General features: G+C 39.2%; 1 protein-coding gene across 4 annotated transcripts in view; it reads left to right on the top strand.

Annotated features, from left to right (window-relative positions):
• usp25 (ubiquitin specific peptidase 25) overlaps positions 1-21,516 on the top strand; it is a 143,139-nt gene that overhangs the window by 108,296 nt on the left and 13,327 nt on the right. For 3 of the 4 annotated variants that reach the window (XM_067432980.1, XM_067432982.1, XM_067432979.1), the window contains one exon: positions 5,856-5,910. The gene's annotated coding sequence lies outside the window, so the exon portion shown is untranslated. Of the gene's footprint in view, positions 1-9; positions 106-5,855; positions 5,911-21,516 lie in introns of all 4 variants that reach the window. The other variant, XM_067432981.1, reaches the window with a different exon arrangement.

Here is a 21,516-nt window from a genome sequence, read left to right as displayed (position 1 = left end):
CCTTGTCAGTGAACATGATTTCTGCTGGAGATGCCAGATTCGCTGGTTGACAGTGACAATGACAACAACTCCCATGAGCCCACGCACTTTCCCGACGTCATCAAAGTACGTCTGTTGTTATTATTTTGAATGCGTGACCCCTAGTGGCCAAAAGTTGCATACTGCACGTTTAAATTGAACAACTGACAGCTGATTGGTTGATTGTAATCCATTATATAGCTTTCTATCAAAGTTATCTGACATTATCAAGATGCATTTGTTCTGACACAGTTCAGACACTAACTAATCTATCACACTAACTCTGAGTTCTTGTCATATTTTATTACCATTTTCTAAATAGTGAATAAACTGTGATAATGTGAAAAAATGTTGAAGGTGTCTGAATATATTTTGGTTTGAATGTATATGCTTAAAATATTAGTAGCCCATGTACTTTTGAATATGAAGATTTATGAATATATTATACACACGGGTCAGTGATGCGCGGGTCAGTGTAAAAGCAACCCGCACCCCGACCAAGATTTTCAGCTAACCCGCCCGCAAAAAAGAAAATATTGTAACGTTACCCGACCGGCTTCCTGACCCGCATTTTTTTAAAAGTAGTAAATGCTCCCTGGCATAATATTCATTAATCCAGCCTGTGTAGGAGAAATGTTTCAGGCCCTGACGTGCGCTCAGAGGTGCAGCGGCGAGAGCAGGCAGTGCTTGAGGCGGCCCATCATTTTCTATTTCATTTTCAGCTCTATTATTGATGAACGCGATGTTTATGTTTCGACCCTGCTTGAAGAATTCATCAGCAGGTCAACTGAGAGAGAGCACACTTTTGGAAAAGTGTGCAAACCCTTAGGAGCGCAAATCGCAAACTGTTCTTTTTCTGAATGCTGTATATTAGTCTAGTGTTGTGTAATAAACGCTTGATTTATTCATTTATTTCATTTAGTTTTCTTAACAATTAAGATGCTTCATGTGTGTATCCAGTCTAATCGAAGTGTGTGTCTCTCCTCCAATTTTCCCAACAAAATGGAATGTATACATTAAATGAGTTTTATGCATGTTTTTTCGCATGCATATGATACGCACTTTATACGCACAAACCACCCACCGCACCACCCCCATCCTACCCACGCCATAAAGTGTGTATCATATGCATGCGAAAAACTGCGTAGCATATGCACGCCGAAACTCATTTTGGCGTATACATTTCACGAGATTGCACACTCGTACTATTGATACGCATTACCATGTGATCGTGTTGGACATTACTGAGCTATGCTTTAAAAAAAGGATAGCCTATTAAAAAGGTACAATTGCTCAGTTCAACGTGTTGCGAAATCGGGCATTTTGTCCTGCGTCATCTTTATTTCAAACGACCCGACTGACCGCGACCCGAATATCATTACAAATATTTTTGGATGACTCGTAACCGCGGGAACCTACGGGTGACCGCAGGCACCCGCTCCTTTTGGATCCACCCGCGCATCACTGATACACACGGATGGATGGGTGGGTTGGGGGTTTGGATGGATGGATGGATATTATATTTACATTAAATTATAATATACAGTACGAAGGTAGTACTTTTTTAAACCTGCCGTGCTAAACGCCCTGAGATTATCGCCTACCAATTTGTAAAAGATAATGAGTAAAGAACACTAATATTTCCTGATACTGATATTCTACTTGATATATCGTACATCAATTCAGTATAATATATATATACTATAATCGCAATATATATATATATACACGTATAGTTTATATGTGCCACTGAACTGCAACATCATTTTAACAAGTCATGTTATACAGAAAAGTACATTATGGCTTTAACTTATTCTATAATTATCTATTCTATAAATTGAGATTCAATTTGCAGACAAGGAATAGATTTAGATATCATCTTTCCCCAGTTCATTTTTTTTTGTGTGCACAGGGCCACACCAATATATACTTACACATGCATCGACTTGAACAGACCATCTCTTGTGGTTTGAAGCAGATCTGCTGACTGTTTGTCTCCTGTCAAAGTGTATTGTGAAATTCATCTATCCAGGAACAAGGGTGGATGAGTTCAGAGTGATCAAATCCAAACATTGTGTTATGGGCGGACTGTAGGCGCCTCAGGGTTGTGTGTATTTGTATGTGGGAATTTTCATCTTGGTCTGTTGCTGCTCTGGACAGAGAGATCAAGATGTCATGACATATTTTGTGTTCAGTTCAGTGAGAAGCTTCTCTTAAATGCACTTGTGTGTCCCAAAAGAAAAAAAAGACAAAAAGATTCAAAAGAGCTGTGACTTGCCCTTTAACTGAATTAGTTCCAAGAGGTCGGATTTCTAATCTAGAGTTCTTGACGTTTATGGTGGAGCTTAAAGTGCTCCCATACAATATTCAGACACTTGAAAATGCCTGAATATCATTGCATTCACAATCTCAAACTAAGTGGCATCTGTAAAGAAAAGATGCAAAACATTTTCTGAGAACTAACATTTTTTTAGCTTAAAAGTGTGCTTGTTCTATTCTTTCAATACCATTTGGTGATCTATCTATCTATCTATCTATCTATCTATCTATCTATCTATCTATCTATCTATCTATCTATCTATCTATCTATCTAGCTATCTATCTATCTATCTATCTATCTATCGTTCTATCTATTGTTCTATCTATCTATTGTTCTATCTATCATTATATCTATCTATTGTTCTACTGTTCTATCTATCATTCTATTGTTCTATTTGTCAATCCTTTAATCTACACTCTAAAACATGCTGTGTTAAAATTAATTGGGTTGTTTGAATGGGTCCATTCACTGGGTTCAAACAACCCCATTTCTGGGTTTGTCCATTTTCAAGCCAACTTGGGTTGTTTGAAACCCAGCATTTTTTTAGAGTGTATCCTATTGACCCTTTTCACAGATTGATGATGCATTTTAATGGTCATCAATATTGTAAATCCTGCAAAGGTTTTTTGTTTTTTTAAATGTATGTACATTAATAAAACTAATAATTTGCATTATATTACTTTTGGATCAAATTACAAAAAAAACAAATCCCCACTGCTGTAAGGGTGTTTCTAACACACAGTCTATGAGAGTGATGGTAAAAATGAACAGCGTTCTCTCTTTTCACTGCCGTTATCAATCTTGCTCTATTTTTTTCCCTCTTTGTTGTGAAATCACTATTGTGGAGTTTTTCTTTTGCAATTTGAGCAAATGGGGACACACAATATATATATATATAAATATATATATATATATATATATATATATATATATATATATATATATATATATATATATATATATATATATATATATATATATATATATATATATATATATATATAATGTATACTCTCATTCACCGCTATAAAAGTTATATCCAGACTATGACGACTTCTGCTCTGAGAAACCCGGAAATGTGAAAAGGGTCTATTTATCATTCTTTCTTTTTGTAAGGTCTATAAACCTTTAAACTTCACAACTTTTAAAATAAAGCTTTGTGAAGCTAACATTTAGCTTTTTTGTTTGTCTTGACAAACTTGGCTAAACTTGGTGTTCTTAATTCAATTCAATTCCTAGTATCCAGACCTTACTCTGTAGTGAAATTATAGTTGAGTTCCCCGGTTAACTATAGTTACTTCCTCTTGCCCTCACCTCATTTAAACTTTGAGGGTGTAAAGATTCTATACAGAAGTCATCTGTGATCTCATGTGCGCGGCTTTAACAAGATGCAGGAAACGCCCACATATGTGCCCTATAGTCTGCTATCACACTTTATAAAGCCCTAGCGGAAAACTTCATCAGCCCACTAAAATCTACAAACTACAATTATGACTCACGGATGTATGATGAATCGCTGTCTGAGTGTTCAAAATAAAGCTTCATTGAGTCACTCCATTCACACGCAGAGGCAACAGGAGACATGTAGTCCGATGGGGTGTTTTTTCTCAACTACCGTCTTCAAGAGAATGCACTCTTCGCTGCATTCCAGTGCAGCTTCGCTCAAGAATAACTCGAAAAGCATCATTAAAATATTGAGACGTTTCCTCTTCTCTTATCTTCTGAGTGACTTGCATCAGTGTTAGATTTCAGCTGATTTCTATGTCCTCTTGTACTTAACGATGGGCATCGTGCCAGGTAGAGGTTGCCATGACTCCCAACGCCACCCCTTTTCAGCCCCCCAGGAAGTATTTTTTTCGTGGAATACTCGGCGAAAGGTTTCATTTTAGACAAAAGATGTCCACTCGACATCAGCTGAATGCTTCTGGGCTCGAGCAGCATCATGTGACCCGCTGGTGAAGGTTTTGTGAAGGTGCCAGGACAGAAAGGGAGAAACTTGGAAAACGATGCTAGTGAGAGTTCTTTCTCTTTTTTTTCCTCTTGTCTTTTTCTTGCTGAGAAAATGGCGGACTCCGCACACTTTCTGATTCATGTAAATTATAAATGATCTAAATTAATTTTGAATTGTAGATTTTTTTAGCTGGAGTAAAATGGTGCTCAAACTGTTTTCGAAACTCCAAAAAAGTAATGATTCTGCAAATTAATGGGTGTGAAAGCCTCCGCCCACTTTGGCATGGCTCAAGTGTTCTGAGTTGAATGAACGTCCAGTGAACATCAGCAAGCATTCAGAGGACAGCAGCTGATTGTGAAATGCTTTTACCGCCTCAACAGCTCGTGTTGTCTTTTAAAACCACCATGTTCTTGTCTAAGCTCACCCTGATCTCGCAGACAGTCATGCATGGCGGTCTCTGGCAGGGATGTGTTTGTACAAACTGTTTCTGCCAAACTTCAATGTTTTCAAGCTAGAGTGTTCATTCGCTGTATGATTGAAGTGAAGATATGATGGGAGATGCGTTACTTAAAGATTTATTTAGGTTCTTTTGTGTTAGATGTTTGTCAGATTGTTCAAATGGATAACCTATCCTAATATAGCTTCATAATGTTGTACCTGTATTTGATTTACAAGTGCACTATTCAACAAAAAAAAAATCTAATAATTTGACCTTGTAATCATTCATCAAAATATAATAATTTGCTCTGCCTCTGAAACTAATTTCCTTTTCAGATGACATAAGCCTACAACAACCTGTACTGTAGACACCATTTGTCTTCATTCAGTCGATTCCTGACGGAGTCAATCATTTTCCCTCAAAGATATGTCATATTAAGTAAAACAAAATTAGTTCTAAACTATATTTTATTTAATATACATGTTCTACACAATTCTGAATTAAAAAACCGTAGACTCTTAAAGGTTACATAGTATTGCATCCTTCATATGTCTGAAGAGTCTTTAGTTTTATCATATTTATAAAAGACAGATATGCAGTACCAATTCTTTCTGAAAACAGCTAAACTCATAGAGGAGTGCAGTGGGCGGAGCTAAAGAGTCTCGAGCACACACACCTATGATACACACACACAATACATCATCACATTACGTGCCGATTGCCAACAACACAACTCACAAACAAACACGCTTGCAGGACTCTGTTGCTTCTACGGGAAAAAAACTGCATCCACTGTTTCCTTAACTCTGGGTTGTTTGGGAAGCTGAACAAGTTATCTTTCCCTTACTACCAGAAACAGACTTCTTTAGTGACATTGTTGATTTTGTGGTCTCCTCATACAGGGCCATACTTGAAAAAAACTTTCCAAAACCTGTTAAAATCCTGAAAGAGTGTATTTGTCACAGAATTACTCTGTCATGCTTCCAACTAATTTTTTGACATTTTGGCCATGTTTGGCTTGAGAATCCAATTCTTTAACAGTGTAAATAAGTCGGAATGCATGAAATAGCATTACCTCCCCAAAACTGTGAAGATGTTTCCTAATGATTCCTTCTTTCTTTTCACAGTGCAAAAATCATGAGCAGATATGTGGATACACCTCCACCCCTGAAACTCAACCAGGTCAGTGAATGCTGTTTTTGTCTTTCTCCCACTTTCTATATTTACTGTAACTCCATGACAGTGTTTTGTTCATGTAGGGGAATGTGGTTTATCTGACCTGATAACTCATCCACAAAGAATTGGGAACATGAGTATGACCTGGGATCGGGTTTCATAAGAAGCTTTGACCACTTGTCACAAACCCGTAGATCCGATCTTGTGGCGTAATCGGCAACCCAAGCTCGATTCTGTGGGTCTCTGTCACTGTGGTTAACTCGGCGCACTCTTTGAACTTGGCAAAGCAGTGGTTCTCAAACTTTTTCAGGCCGCAACATAAAAAAAATATGGAAACCACCAACTAACAACAGCTACCAAGTTTAGTAGTGCACAAATGATGCTTAGTTTATATTTATTTATGATAAATTAGCCTCAATTTTACCAATCCATAATTTTGTTAAACTAAAGTAACTGCTAATTTGCGAAATTATACAAGTTTTGCACTTGCATGCTTTACTACTCGAGACAACAGAAACATCATTAATGTTAACACTATATGTCCAGTTGATAAATTCAATGTTGGTGCTTTTTTAAGTCAACTTTGATTATTTATGAGCAAATCTAATCATGGACCATTCAAGGTTTGAGAACCGCTGATGTAAATGGATAATATGCTGACAATTTGCAAATGCATCATAAAACAAACAAATAAAAAATAAGAAAAAGTGAATTATTCCTTCTCTGAAAGGACAGAAGAAGTTTTTTGCTCCCGGAGGTCCAGAGGAACAGCAGTGTGGACGTGTGCATCCAGGCTGAGGTAGTAGGTTGTATGGTTTCGAATGACACCATGGGAGTTAACTGTACAACCTTCTAGCTTTCCCTGGAGTACACTCATTTCATCAAGCAAGTCTCCTTCTTTCCATAAAGTGGGAACCTTTAAGGTGGCATCCATTAGATTAATAATCTTCGATTTTTCCACTTTTAAATACATACATATAAAAGATTAGATGCAGTAGCACACAGATGATTCACTCAAACAGATAATTTATGTTTCCTGTTCCTCCAGGATGGGACAGGCTGTCAGTTTCATTGTGATTTACTGTGTTGTTCATATCTGCATTTGGGCAAAAGACATGCAGCATATTTTTAGTAATATAATACACTATCACTAAAATGACAGCAGGAACCACCACAGAAACCACCCAGTATCCCTTTCAGCTAACAGAGTGTGATGTCAAATTGTCTTGTGTTTTATCATCACTGCTGCATATCAGTATGTTTTCCCCTGAGATGTTTGTGATGGCTGTTTATAATCAGACTGCAATGAATATTTGGGGGAAAACAGCAGGGATTGCTCACAGTGGTTATAGTCTACTGGTTTAACTAGAATTGTTTTGTATTTATCTTTTTACATTTTTCTCTGATATTTTTTTTCAAAAGTGTGTTGACAGCTGCTATGCTGTAGTGCTTGCACTGAAAAAGTTGTTGCCTATTTTAACAATCTGAGCGCATGGTCTGAAGAGCATGGCGCAGGTGCACTTAGGGCGTGTCCGAATCCACTTCTGCTAGTTTAACGGCAGAAAGAACGGCCAGAGGCGTGGCCTAAAAGAGTTATCCCTATTCTCTTAATGATTCATGGGTGTGTTTTGGGCATAATGTTCAATGAACCAATTAGAGTCTCATCTCCCATTCCCTCAAAAATCCAGTTCTATTTGCAGCATGACGGATTCGCTATTTACATGGCGGAATTTGTGAGCGAAAAGACTATATGCGCTCTAGAAAGGAATCCTTTTATTTATAATATTTAAAAATGATTGTGTGCTGCGCATCCCTGATTATGTAACAAGCAGAGTGTACGCACATTGTGCACCCCCCTATAGGCACATATTACTAACGTGCCCTTTAAATAACAAAAAAAGATAATGCACTTATATAATATTGACTTTTGACCTGGTTTTGTTGGTCAATGGCGCAATCGATTTTAGTTGCCTCAAAATAGCAATGCGCCAACAATGCATCTGGATACACCTCGTTTTCAGACCAGCACGTCCGAATGCATTTGCTATTTAAACAACGTGGCGCTGGATGTGAAAATGATAACTGCTTTAGGCTACACTTTGGTTGCTACTGGCGTCACATTGCGCTAGGTGTATGTTAGGGCCCTAAGGCTTAAGAATAAAATGCATGTTTGAGCTGTTTTAACTAAAAGCAACTTACACAGATGTACAGCTCTGGAAAAAATTAAGAGACCACTTAACGTTGAGAAATCCATGTTAAGTGGTCTCTTAGGGTGCTTTCACATCTCTAGTTCGGTTCATGTGGTCCGAACCAAGGGCAAACAATTAAAAAAAATTCAGCTTTTTTGGTTCCTTTTTTACACCGCACTGATTGCTTTGGTCCGAACCAGTTGAAAAAAACTAAATGCAGGCACATGACAACATCCACATCACTCATTGGCCATGGCGTATTTCCTAAACTGCTTTTCAATTGGTCAGAATTTACATGTGGGAAAAGTGTATTTTCTGTGGGTTTTTTTACAGTCCATGGGAAAAGCCAGCAAACTACACACCTACGGGCGGACTGGTTTTGTCCCTGGCCATAATCTACTACATTGTGTTTATTTACCACAGTATGCAAACAATACCTTTCTATAATGAAGCGCGAATGCGACTAGAAAACAACGTTCTAATGCACTGTGAACGGTGAGCGTGCATTGCTCGTCACTTCAAGCGGAGGCGTGCATTAGTTATTCTTAACTCTGACATGCTCATCTTCCGAAAATATTGCCAACGACCTATCAGATAATAATGTCATGCATATAATGTCAGCGCAGCTGACTACGGCAGCTGGTTTAGTCCAAAAAAGATCAGTACTTTTGCAGTTGGTTCTGTTTGAGGTCGGATCAGGTTGTCACCACAAACGATCCGCTCCAGAGTTCTTTTGAAAGCATACAGAGACCACCTCTTCAAGGAGCTCTCGGTACGCTTGTTTGGTCCGCTTTTTGTGCACACCCGAGTGCGATTGCTGCTTTCACACCTGACCAAACGAAACGCACCAAAGAGGGAAGCAAACTCTAGTACGATTCAACCGAACTAAATGAGGCAGGTGTGAAAGCACCCTTATTTTTTTCCAGAGCTGTATATCAATATATCAGTGCCATTGTTTTATCTCAAAATGCACACCAGTAATGTTTTTTTTCTAAGGCACATTTATAAAGACTACTTAAATGTCCTGAACTAAAGCCTAATAGCTTAACCTATGCCCTGTCTGTGGAACCAGGCCTTGGACTCATTAATTGTTCAGGCAACACAAAAACTAGTTGACTGAAAATGTAGTTCTGAAAAACTCAAATTTAACCACATTTAAAGAACATGAATTGTTTGTTCTTTGGGTTATATATATAACATGAGACTTTGGCTGTTTGAATGAGAAATGATCCGTCATCCAAGTTTAATTTAGATCCCTGAATCATTGAGGATTAAGGGGCTTTTTAGAGGGCCAAGACATATATAGTGTGTGAAATGGATTATCTAAACTGGTCTCTGAATCAAGCGGCCTTTCTAATAATCAGCACTGATATCACTTCCTGTGACTGATTAGGGCTATGTTTGGAATACTAGCTCACTACTTCCTGAAAACGGCACAGTATACTGTATAATGCATTTCGGGTTTTTTTGTTTTTTGTTGTTTTTTTAAATGGGTTTATCCATGCCTGATCAATATTTCAAACTGTAGTATGCTACAAGTATTGCTAACTATTTTAAATGGAAATAGCTAACGTCTGCTTAAACTGACTAATTGACGATGATTGAAAAGCTAAATGACAATTGATTACGTAATGCGCCAACTGTTGGCACTTTACTTCTGTTTTCACCCATAATCCATATTCATACACTGAATTTGTTTAATACAATATATAGCCGAATTTCCAATAAAGCTGTTCTCATTTACATATTTTGTTAGATAATGGAGTATATGATATAGTGACTGACTACTTCCAGACTACTACCAGAAGTCAGAAAAATCACTAAGCAATTGTTACAATTGTTTTTGTTTTTTTTGTTTGTTTTTTGTAAAAATTGTAAAAAGGGAATTGTAAAAAGATGCTAAATTGGCAACATGCATGTTTAAAGGTGCCATGTGTAAAAATTGAGGTAAAAATATCCAAAAAATGACCTACACGCATCAAAAGAATGAGAAGAAATAAGGGCGATGATGTCATTAAAAAAATGTCAAGTTATAGTTCTGCAGAGATATCAACCTTAATTAGCAGTAGCATTACTAGCCCCAGCCCAACAGGTGTCGTAATACCAGTCTCGGCCATGGGAGGCGGTATGCGGGCAACATAACCACCAGCCAACCTGCAATACACGAATAACTCACACGGCTTGTGGGCATACTTGAACCTGATGTCAATCGTGTGGAAAGTACAGCCCACTACTTCATTTCAGTTCAGGGAAGAGAGCGGACGGATGGCCGAAGCCCTTGGCCCCTTAAATGTACTGATATGATAAAAATAACTGCTTTACCTGACCGGAAAAAGCGGAAGTGCGGGCGCCCGACAACTGTCTCCCATCCCGTCATAATGAAAGTCCCGGTACTCGCAAGCCGTGTGTTTGTATAACAATCGCTCCAGCGGCCGTGCTCAGCCCCGCAACACTCGGCCCTGCTCTGCTTTACACTACAGTAACGTTAAAGGGGGGGTGAAACACTCAGTTTCAGTCAGTGTCATGTCAATCTTGAGTACCTATAGAGTAGCATTGCATCCTGCATATCTCCGAAAAGTCTTTATTTTTTTTATAATTATATAAGAAAGATGCGCTGTTCCGAGTCTTTCCGAAAAAAGCCGAGCGGGTGGGGGCGTGTCGTGTGAGCGGAGCTAAATAATGACGTGTGCTCGCCGCTGCTATTGTGTTGAGTCGAGTGCGTCGTAAAGCTGTGTCATCCCTAACAGCGGGAAAAAAACTTTATTCAAAATAAAAATATGGCTTTTAATCAGATACAGCCATACATCTATGATCCGGAATCAGACCCAGAGGCTGCAGTTGAACAGGAGCAGCAGCAAAAACGACTAGAGCAGGACGTCTGTATGTGGTACAAGTTATACACTAACTATATAATATGCTTAGGGGCTTGTGTTATTTACATATTTATACTTGAATTATATCGTCGTATTTTTGTCTTTGAAGGTGTACATGTGGGAAGTGCAGTTGTGCACGTGTGTGTGTGTTTACGTGTGGTTTGTGTAGACAATTTTAGTAAGCGGACTGGTTTTGCACGGCAGGCTAGTGTTTACATTGAAAGACATGGAATAGTAGCGCATTTGTATGAAGAAGCGTGCTTATTTAGTTCAAAATATTTCCCCACTCTTTGTGTATTGTTGTTTGGAGTGCTTTTACAATACACAAACATAAAGTTACACATATAGTGGCCAGCTAAACAAATGTACACGCACTACACATCGCATGCTCCATTGATCAATTAACTATACGTGATCATGTTTGGGCTACTTGAGGGGCATAGGCAAAAACACAGACATTTGAAGCAGTCTTACTCACCGCCTGCGGTTCTAACGTTGGGACCTTTATCGTTGGGACTGCTCCATCCTTCAGCATTAGGCGATTGGAAAATCCGGCGTCGAGCTGGGCCTTGTTTATGAAACAGTCGGCACCGAAATGCAGTGAACAGACATAAACCTTTGCGCAACTCAGTTGCTGATCCGGAAAAGCAAATTACATCCACTGTTGCCTTAACGCAGGGTTTTTTGGCAATCTGTACAGGACTGTCTTGGTCTGGCAACCAAAAACGCACTTTTTTGGTGACATTGTTAATTTCTTGAAGTCACATCACCTGTGCAGCGCAGCCTACGAGCCCCGCTTTGATGGGCGTAGCCTGTTGCTTTCGCTCTCTCTCTCACGCTCTTCCGGTAGAATTGTCCGTACGGCCCATACAAGGAAATTCCGAAATTTTAACGTCAAGTGGACCCATGATCGAAAAAAAATTGCCGAAACTTATGACTAACCGGAAGTAGTATTTTTGACAAAGAAATACTCCCATCAAACGTCCACCTTAACTTTTGAAACTTTGTCTATGTTTAGTATGGGATTCCAAGTCTTTAACAGTGTAAAAAGATCAGTATGCATGAAACAGCATTTCACCCCCCCTTTAATAACCGCAGTCATGAACATGATTTCTGCCCGAGTCCTATTTTCCACCGGCTGTGAGGTGAAGACCACATGTCCCAAAATACTGCGCTCACACCTGGCGTCATCAAAATACGCCTTTGTTTAGAATAGGCGCCCTCCAGTGGACGGAAAGTTGCATAGTGCACCTTTAAATAGTATGAAATTGAGCCAAGGAAATAGTGCAGCAGAAATCACTTATGGTTCATCCATCACTCTGAAAATGGAAGGTCAAGGCAAGCACATTGCTTTGTGGCATACAGTATTCCACCCTGCAATCTGTTGTATACTGTTCATTTGGGCAAATCTAGTTGGTCATCTGGCTATTTTATATTGCATACAGAATATTTACATTCTGTGGACTACAATAAATACTATGAGCAGTATGTTGGGGTTTTAAACATCAAAAAAATGGACCAAGTCCAAAATGGCTAAACTAAGCTTTTAATTGTCTTAATCACAAATTATTGGTCGGGAAATTAGCTAAATTTAAGCAAATGTATTACTTAAGAAACATTGCATCAAAGATGTTTTTAGCAGAATATAATTTAGCAGTCTTGAAAAATCTTGCTGCAAAATATAATAATAAATGCATCTCTACCACAGTGAAGCATAGAGGAAGAGGTGTCATTGTGTGGGGAGCCTTTTTAGCTGCTGGTATTCTCTGTGAAAAGGCATTTAATGCTTTGCAGTACAGGAGAATATTGCAGGATGGCTTGCTTACCACAATATAAAGAGGAATGACCAGACAAGTCAATGCTCCTGTCCAAATTGTAAAGACAACCAAAAATGGCTTGAGAAGTCAGTCGGGTTCAGGGTCAAAGTTTAGGTCAGAGTCCAGATCTGAACCCTATAGTGAATATTTGGTCTCACATTAAACTCAAATGAACTGGGAGACATTTTTCAACTAAATGAACAGTTTGACGCTATTGACATTGAGCAGAACCACATTGACTCTTCTTCTTGTAAAAGGCTGTTTGCAAGTTGGGGAAGGCTATTCAAATAATGTTCAGATGCACCATATCTGGTTGTAGAGCCTTGTATGTCTCAGATCATTTTTAGAAATGTGATGAATCCATTTGAAAACTCAGAATTCCTTGTTTGGGAATGTTTGGGAGTGCCTTCAAATGAATTGTTGAGTATCTGGCAGCGCATACATTCCTTTGGCATTCAAAGCTCAAGAAAAAGGTTTTCCTATGAAGTGTGCTTCCAGAATTTGGGTTTAAAAGCTTTTCTCATTTTTCAGTGGCGTGCTGAAGCTATGCAGTTTACAGCCTCATATGTCTGTCCGGCGTCTTGTGTTGGTGGGTCTCCAACATGAACGCCTGCAGTCTGTGAGGCCCCGTGTTCATGAAGTATTTTAGTCTGGCCTGAAAGCCCCTTTAAGCACACATAGGCCCCACAGCAACGCAGCCAACATGGTGAAAGGGACTTAACTGCTATCAATTAAGCACAGACAAATGAGCAGTGAAATAAACGAGGATTCAATGGGCAAGCGTAAGAGTCGCCGTCATTGATTCCCCTCTCACACGACGACAGGGTTGGAACGAGCTTAGCATGGCCCCTCTAAAGCTTGAAAAGACGCAACTCCTCTAACCAAGGCTTAAGTCCACTTCAACCCCCTTTAGTCGGGTGTCAGCTGTCTTTCTCTGTCAGCCAAACCTTCATGGAGCTTACATCTGAATTCTGCTTAGGCTTTTAGGATTTAATTTATAGAAAACAGCAGTCGAAACTCTTGAAGGGATAGTCCACACAAAGATTAAATCTTACTTTTAATACAACAAAAGTCAGTGAGGACAGAGAAGTAAAAAAAGATGCTAAAAGTAGTCCATATGACTCTTGCTGTATACTTGATTTTGATTGGTCAATCCCGTATTCCTGCGGTTATTCCCAGATAACAACCACCAAAGTGAATAACACACCGCCTATCCGGGTACTACGAGTTATTTTGAACGGTACCACTTATAAGCTTAACGTGTCACTCCGCTGACGTTGACTGTCTGGTGCCATCTTGTGACTGAAAAACACTTTCCCACCACAGGTTACAATGGAAGACTTCAAGAAGTTCACCTGAAAATGAAAATTAGCCCTTGATTTACTCACCCTCAAGCCATCTTAGGTATATATGACATTTTTCTTTCAGACAAATAAAATCAGTTATATTAAAAAGTCCAAATCCAAGCTTTATAATGGCAGTAATTGTTTTTAAAGTCCATAAAAATGCACCTTTCCGTCAAATAACGTGTTCCACACGGCTCCGAGGGGGTTAATAAAAACCTTATTGAAGCGAATCAATAAGGTACTTATTACCTTATTGTAAACCTTACTGGTTTACCTATTGTAAAGCTTACTTCATTAAACCTTACTGAAGCGAATCGATGAGTTTGTGTAAGAAAAATATCCATATTTAAAACTTTATAAGGTTTAAGTTTTGGCCGAATGCCTTCCATATTCAAGTTATGGGAAAAAATATTGAAAATACCTCTGCGGTTCAAAAGGCTTACGCTACCAGTTACGGTCCTCAGACATAGCGTAAGAAATTTGAATTGCGAGAAGGCACTTTCAACACTTTTTCCACGAAAGGGAATAGGCCGCAACTTTACTTTATAAAGTTTTAAATATGGATATTTTTCTTACACAGACACATCAATAGACTTTAGAAGTCCTTTATTAACATCCCAGAGCCATGTGGAGCAACAGTTCATGCTATTATATAGCTTGAATTAGCCAGGACTTTTTTAAATATAACTCTGATTTTATTCATCTGAAAGAAGAGTGTCATATACACCTATATGATGACTTGAGGGTGAGTAAATCATTGGCTAATTTTCAATTTGGGGTGAACTATCCCTTTCAGCATTAATTTCAACATATATGGTAAAAAACTAAACTAATCTTTTCAGCAATAGATGAAGGCTTAAAGCAGTTTGGAACTGTTTTTCTTTGCAGAAGCTTTGCGAAGAGCTAATAAAATATTTGAACTCAAGACAATATTTAATGTCTAATTTACTTGGGACAAGTAGCCATGTAAGAAGCGGGATTATGTACATCCATCCGGTTGTTATCGCAAAACAAACCCCTTCAGAGTGACACAAACTCCTGATCACTCCGTCAGGGTTTATTCTGCAATAACAACAGGCTGGATGTACATTATCCCTTCACTTCCATTGAACATTTATCTGTGGTGACTGGGTCAAGTCAGTGTATTGAATTCAACAAATGGTTAATGAATGAATCTTTCAGACCACTTTTGAGAACTTGATCAACTGATTTGTTTAAAAAATCTGACTTTTATATCATGAAAATTACAGTCTTGTTCAAAATAATAGCAGTACAATGTGACTAACCAGAATAATCAAGGTTTTTAGTATATTTTTTATTGCTACGTGGCAAACAAGTTACCAGTAGGTTCAGTAGATTCTCAGAAAACAAATGAGACCCAGCATTCATGATATGCACGCTCTTAAGGCTGTGCAATTGGGCAATTAGTTGAAAGGGGTGTGTTCAAAAAAATAGCAGTGTCTACCTTTGACTGTACAAACTCAAAACTATTTTGTACAAACATTTTTTTTTCTGGGATTTAGCAATCCTGTGAATCACTAAACTAATATTTAGTTGTATGACCACAGTTTTTTAAAACTGCTTGACATCTGTGTGGCATGGAGTCAACCAACTTGTGGCACCTCTCAGCTGTTATTCCACTCCATGATTCTTTAACAACATTCCACAATTCATTCACATTTCTTGGTTTTGCTTCAGAAACAGCATTTTTGATATCACCCCACAAGTTCTCAATTGGATTAAGGTCTGGAGATTGGGCTGGCCACTCCATAACATTAATTTTGTTGGTTTGGAACCAAGACTTTGCCCGTTTACTAGTGTGTTTTGGGTCATTGTCTTGTTGAAACAACCATTTCAAGGGCATGTCCTCTTCAGCATAGGGCAACATGACCTCTTCAAGTATTTTAACATATGCAAACTGATCCATGATCCCTGGTATGCGATAAATAGGCCCAACACCATAGTAGGAGAAACATGCCCATATCATGATGCTTGCACCTCCATGCTTCACTGTCTTCACTGTGTACTGTGGCTTGAATTCAGAGTTTGGGGGTAGTCTCACAAACTGCCTGTGGCCCTTGGACCCAAAAAGAACAATTTTACTCTCATCAGTCCACAAAATGTTCCTCCATTTCTCTTTAGGCCAGTTGATGTGTTCTTTGGCAAATTGTAACCTCTTCTGCACATGCCTTTTTTTTTAACAGAGGGACTTTGCGGGGGATTCTTGAAAATAGATTAGCTTCACACAGACGTCTTCTAACTGTCACAGTACTTACAGGTAACTCCAGACTGTCTTTGATCATCCTGGAGGTGATCATTGGCTGAGCCTTTGCCATTCTGGTTATTCTTCTATCCATTTTGATGGTTGTCTTCCGTTTTCTTCCACGTCTCTCTGGTTTTGCTCTCCATTTTAAGGCATTGGAGATCATTTTAGCTGAACAGCCTATCATTTTTTGCACCTCTTTATAGGTTTTCCCCTCTCTAATCAACTTTTTAATCAAAGTACGCTGTTCTTCTGAACAATGTCTTGAACGACCCATTTTCCTCAGCTTTCAAATGCATGTTCAACAAGTGTTGGCTTCATCCTTAAATAGGTGACACCTGATTCACACCTGTTTCTTCACAAAATTGATGACCTCAGTGATTGAATGCCACACTGCTATTTTTTTGAACACACCCCTTTCAACTAATTCAACTAATTGCCCAATTGCACAGCCTTAAGAGCGTGCATATCATGAATGCTGGGTCTCATTTGTTTTCTGAGAATCTACTGAACCTACTGGTAACTTGTTTGCCACGTAGCAATAAAAAAATATACGAAAAACCTTGATTATTCTGGTTAGTCACATTGTACTGCTATTATTTTGAACAATACTGTATATCATGAATCAGACATCACTACTTGAACTCATGAATTTGCCAAGAAAATCTAATATAAGTCATTAACAGTTCTGTCTGTTGTTCATACAAAGCTATCATGTGACTTCAGAACACTTGGATTATAATGTGTGAGTTGTATGAAGCACTTTTATGGTAATTTATGATGTTTTTTTTTTTGTTATTTTGGAGCTTGACAGTCCTCGTCCTCAATTTTTTAAATTAAATTCAAAAGTGTCCTGATGTTTTTCAAAAATTCATACTTATGAAAATTCATACAATTCATCACTGATGAAAGATAGTTATTCGAGATTGGGAGGGTGTGTAAAATAATTGTCATTTTTGGGTGAACTTTGGGTACGTTGAATTGAAGGGAAAGCCCGTGGTTTTGTTTTCCATACTTTCCTGTTTAAACTGACAGAGGGAGAGTCGAGCTGCTTTTATTTTAGGAGGGGTTTTTCCGCCTTCACCTCTTGCCTTTTGGGTGACTCTTCCAGATGTAGTGGCGCGAACCCGGCATGAAATCCTGCTGGTTCAGCAAAACCAAGTCCAACTGGCAACTGAGTCGATCTGCAAGTCGTCGGTTACAGCTGTGCTTAGATTTATACGATGACTGAACAAATAAATTAGTGGATTTGATCGGGAGAAAGCTGAAGCTTTTGTTTCAGCGAGGTGTGGGTCCGCAGAAAGCTAATGTCCTGAAGGGTTTTCTTTGTTAGTTATACCGATGAACTCTTTCTTTGACATTCTCATTTGAGGTTTTGACAAATTGCCATAAACAAGTAGCCTGACAAGCCAGACCCACATCAAGATGTTTGGTCTGGAAACTCACCATTGACAGGGCTCAATCCGAGGTGCGGGACAAACGGTTGTCTTTCAAACTCCCTCTGCACGCGATAGGATAGCGCTACAACCAACCAGAGCAACGAAGGTGAAACAGAGCTTGTTGATAGATTAAACATTCACCGTATCCGGCCGGCAAAACTCTGAACACATCTTCCTTTTTTAGGAATGGCTTCAGTGCCGTTCTTTGTTCTTTTCTCAGAGAAAAACTCAACTCCAAGTCTTCCAGAGTCACAGTCAACGCTGATTGGAAAGACCGCCGTTCACCAGTTTCTGTGTTTACTAGAAGCACGCAAACGCAACTCAGCCATCGTCATTATGGCCCCGCCCACCGACTCTATACACGATGTGATTGGCCCGACAAGAGTTTGCCGTTTACAGCTCAGAAGGGTATTGAGAGTTGCTAGACGACACTCGCGGGCAGATTAGATTTGCTGCTGCTAGGGTGCGTCTAGATTTCTAGGCTAATAAACACAACTTTTTGGTTTTGTTAAAATGTACAATCTAATCTAATAAAGCTGTTAGATCATTGTCTTAAAATGTTCTTGTTTGTAAGTGATTTGACCAGCATGCCTAGGCCCTGTTTACACCTGGTATTAAGATATGTTTTGGTCAACTGGATCACAAATTGATGACGCTAAATACAGGTGTATACCAGGGCTAAAATGTTTGAAAGGGGGTTAGTTCACCCAAAAATGAAAATTCTGTCAATAATTACTTACCCTACTTTCGTTCAAATGGTAAATGGACTGCATTTAGCGCTTTTAACAGACCCTATGGCCATCCAAAGCGCTTTACATTTTGCCTCACATTCACCCATTCATACACCGACGGCGATGTCAGCCATGTAAGGCGCCATCCAGCTCGTCGGGAGCAGCTGGGGTTAGGTGTCTTGCTCATGGACACCTCGACACTTGGTCAGGTGGAACCGGGGATCAAACCACCAACCTTTCGGTTTGTAGACAACCTACATGAACCACTGAGCCACTGCCGCCCTTACACCCGTAAGACCTTCGTTCATCTTCGGAACACAAATGAAGATTTTTGGCGTGTATATGGTACGCGTTTTTTTGCGTGCATATGATACGCACTTTATGGCGTATTATACGTACGAACCCCCCACCCCACCACCCTAATCCTACCTACCCAAGAGCGTGTCATATGTTCGCCATAAAGTGCGTATCATATGCACACGAAAAACTGCGTAGCATTTGCACGCCAAAACTCGTTTACATTCTAGTATACATTCTACGAGATTTCACACTCGTATTATTGATACGTATTACCATGAGATCGTGTTGAAACATTATGGGTGCTAGCCAGATGGGATTTAAACTTTGTCGGCTGGAGACCCAAGTTTGGTTTGAAGATGAAAAACGTACCAAACACAATGTTCTCTCTCCATCATTCCTGATTGCACGCACTCAGCATTCAGCTACGTCTTACAGCTATCAGAACTGAAACGAAAGCTGTATGTTATTCTGTCATCTCTGGATGCGTTCATATGTACATTTCGGGAGACTGAAAGATCTGAAAAAAAAATATATATATATATTTAACTGCCCAAAGACCTTCCCCTCGAAGAAATCATGAGAGAAGTGTTTGAAAGTGGACAAAAGAGACACCAAGCGTAAAAGGGAATGCGCGTCCCTCGTCCATTGATCTGATCGACCAAAAAACATCAGGTGTAAACAGGGCACTTGATTTCTATTACCGCTATTTTGCTTACAGACATTTATTGCCATTCTGTCGGCTTATTCAATGGGCATTTACATTTTGGTGTTAAGACAAACTAATTAATTCTTGTGTAAACATGGTTTTCTTGCGTTGTTGGGTTGCTATAATGAGTACATTTATCATCATTATCAGTATGCTCAAAGCTCGGATCACTTTTGAAGTAAACAAATGTGTACAAAATGAACTGCTATGTGTGCTAAAATTTATTGCAGTATGTAATTCACAGATTGCCTTAAAAACAATGTGAAATTAAATTTGCAATTCATTGCGTAATATTCAGCTGGAAATTATGTAGTGCAGGACTTAATTTTTAGTAATCAACTGGATTTTATTAATTTCGTGACATGTTAGACTATGATATTATGGATTAGTATTAATTTCATAGTCTTGTTTAAATTCATCGTTGTACCGTTATCCAAGACAGTATGTCTTTTGTTCTCTCTGATTCTTCCAGACGTGTGATCAAACCCTGCTCATTGATTCTGATTAGAAAGTCCGTGATTGGCCGTCTAGCCTTTTAACCCCTGTACACGAGAGCAGAGTACTGATGAACATGACCTACTGGTCTCAGACTGTGTCGACCTTAACAGGGCCTCAGCTGCATCAGGAGCAGCCAGACGTTACTGTGGTGATGAGGTGCTAAGATTTATGACAGATGAATAAGAGTAATCTAAGCGTAGCAGACAGAGGTGCTATTGATCTGTCTGGAGTCAGGGCAGCGCTGCTGCTGATGACACTTTTTCCAGTCAATACGCATTTGACCTCTGACCCTCCATGAGAGATCAATGAGCCTGATTCGGATGGGCGGGGCCTTTGCGCTGGGCTACTAGCCAGTCAGACGAGATCTTATAGCGGTTAAAGACCTGCGTTCAACAGACCTGAACGCTGTGTACATATATGTCTGTGAACTTAAATGTTCTCTATAAGGGTCTTCAGGGTTTGAAATCAGTTAAAATATTGGATAAAACTACTGAATTGTTCTGGATTTATGTATTTATCATTCAATTTATATTTTGTATTATTACAGTTCAACATATAACTCATCTCAAATTGTTTTTGCTACAGGTATGAATGACATCTTCAACTGTGGCATTTTGAGGAGAGATGATTTCTTTTTCTAAGCAATCAGACTTACAATTATCAACTGCCAGACAATAAAGTGGGTGAAAAAATTCCATAAATATTCATTGAAGAAGGAACAGAGCCATATAGACTTTAGGTTGGCATTTGTGACTTGAGGTAGTAAGCAACCACCCACAACTACACCCTTGCAACCACCCAAAATGCCTTAATAATAATTCATGATAATTTGTTGCATTTATATAGCGCTTTTCTAGGCTCTCAAAGTGCTTTACATATAGAAGGCACCTGGATGATGCGACGGCAGCCATATTGTGCCAGAATGCCCACTACACTCCAGCTGATTGGTGGAGAGGAGACAGAGTGATGAAGCCAATCAGGATAGATTGGGGGATGATTAGCCATGATGGAGAGGAGCCAATGGGCAAATTTGGCCAGGATGCTGGGGTTACACCCCTACTCTTTATCAAAGGACATCCTTTGGATTTTTAATAACCACAGAGAGTTAGGACCTCGGTTTACTGTCTCATCCAAAGGACGGTGCTTTCTGATAGTATAGTGTCCCCATCACTACACTGGAGCGTTAGGACCCATACAGACCACAGGGTGAGCGCCCCCTGCTGGCCTCACTAACACCTCTACCAGCAGCAACCTAGTTTTCCCAGTTGGTCTCTAGGTACTGACCAGGATCAGCCCTGCTTAGCTTTAGTGGGGGGACACCCTAGCAACCATCCAGGTAATACTAATTAACTACAAGTACGTACTATAGCTTTATGGTTAGGGTTTGGTTTAGGGTTAGTTATTAATTATACATATTTTTCTGTTATTACTATAGTATGTACATGTAGTA

The sequence above is a fragment of the Pseudorasbora parva genome, chromosome 23, assembly GCF_024679245.1.
Source record: "Pseudorasbora parva isolate DD20220531a chromosome 23, ASM2467924v1, whole genome shotgun sequence".
Classification (NCBI taxonomy): domain Eukaryota; kingdom Metazoa; phylum Chordata; class Actinopteri; order Cypriniformes; family Gobionidae; genus Pseudorasbora; species Pseudorasbora parva.
Note: the sequence above shows the minus strand (reverse complement) of the source record. Positions and strands in the feature narration are given on the sequence as shown.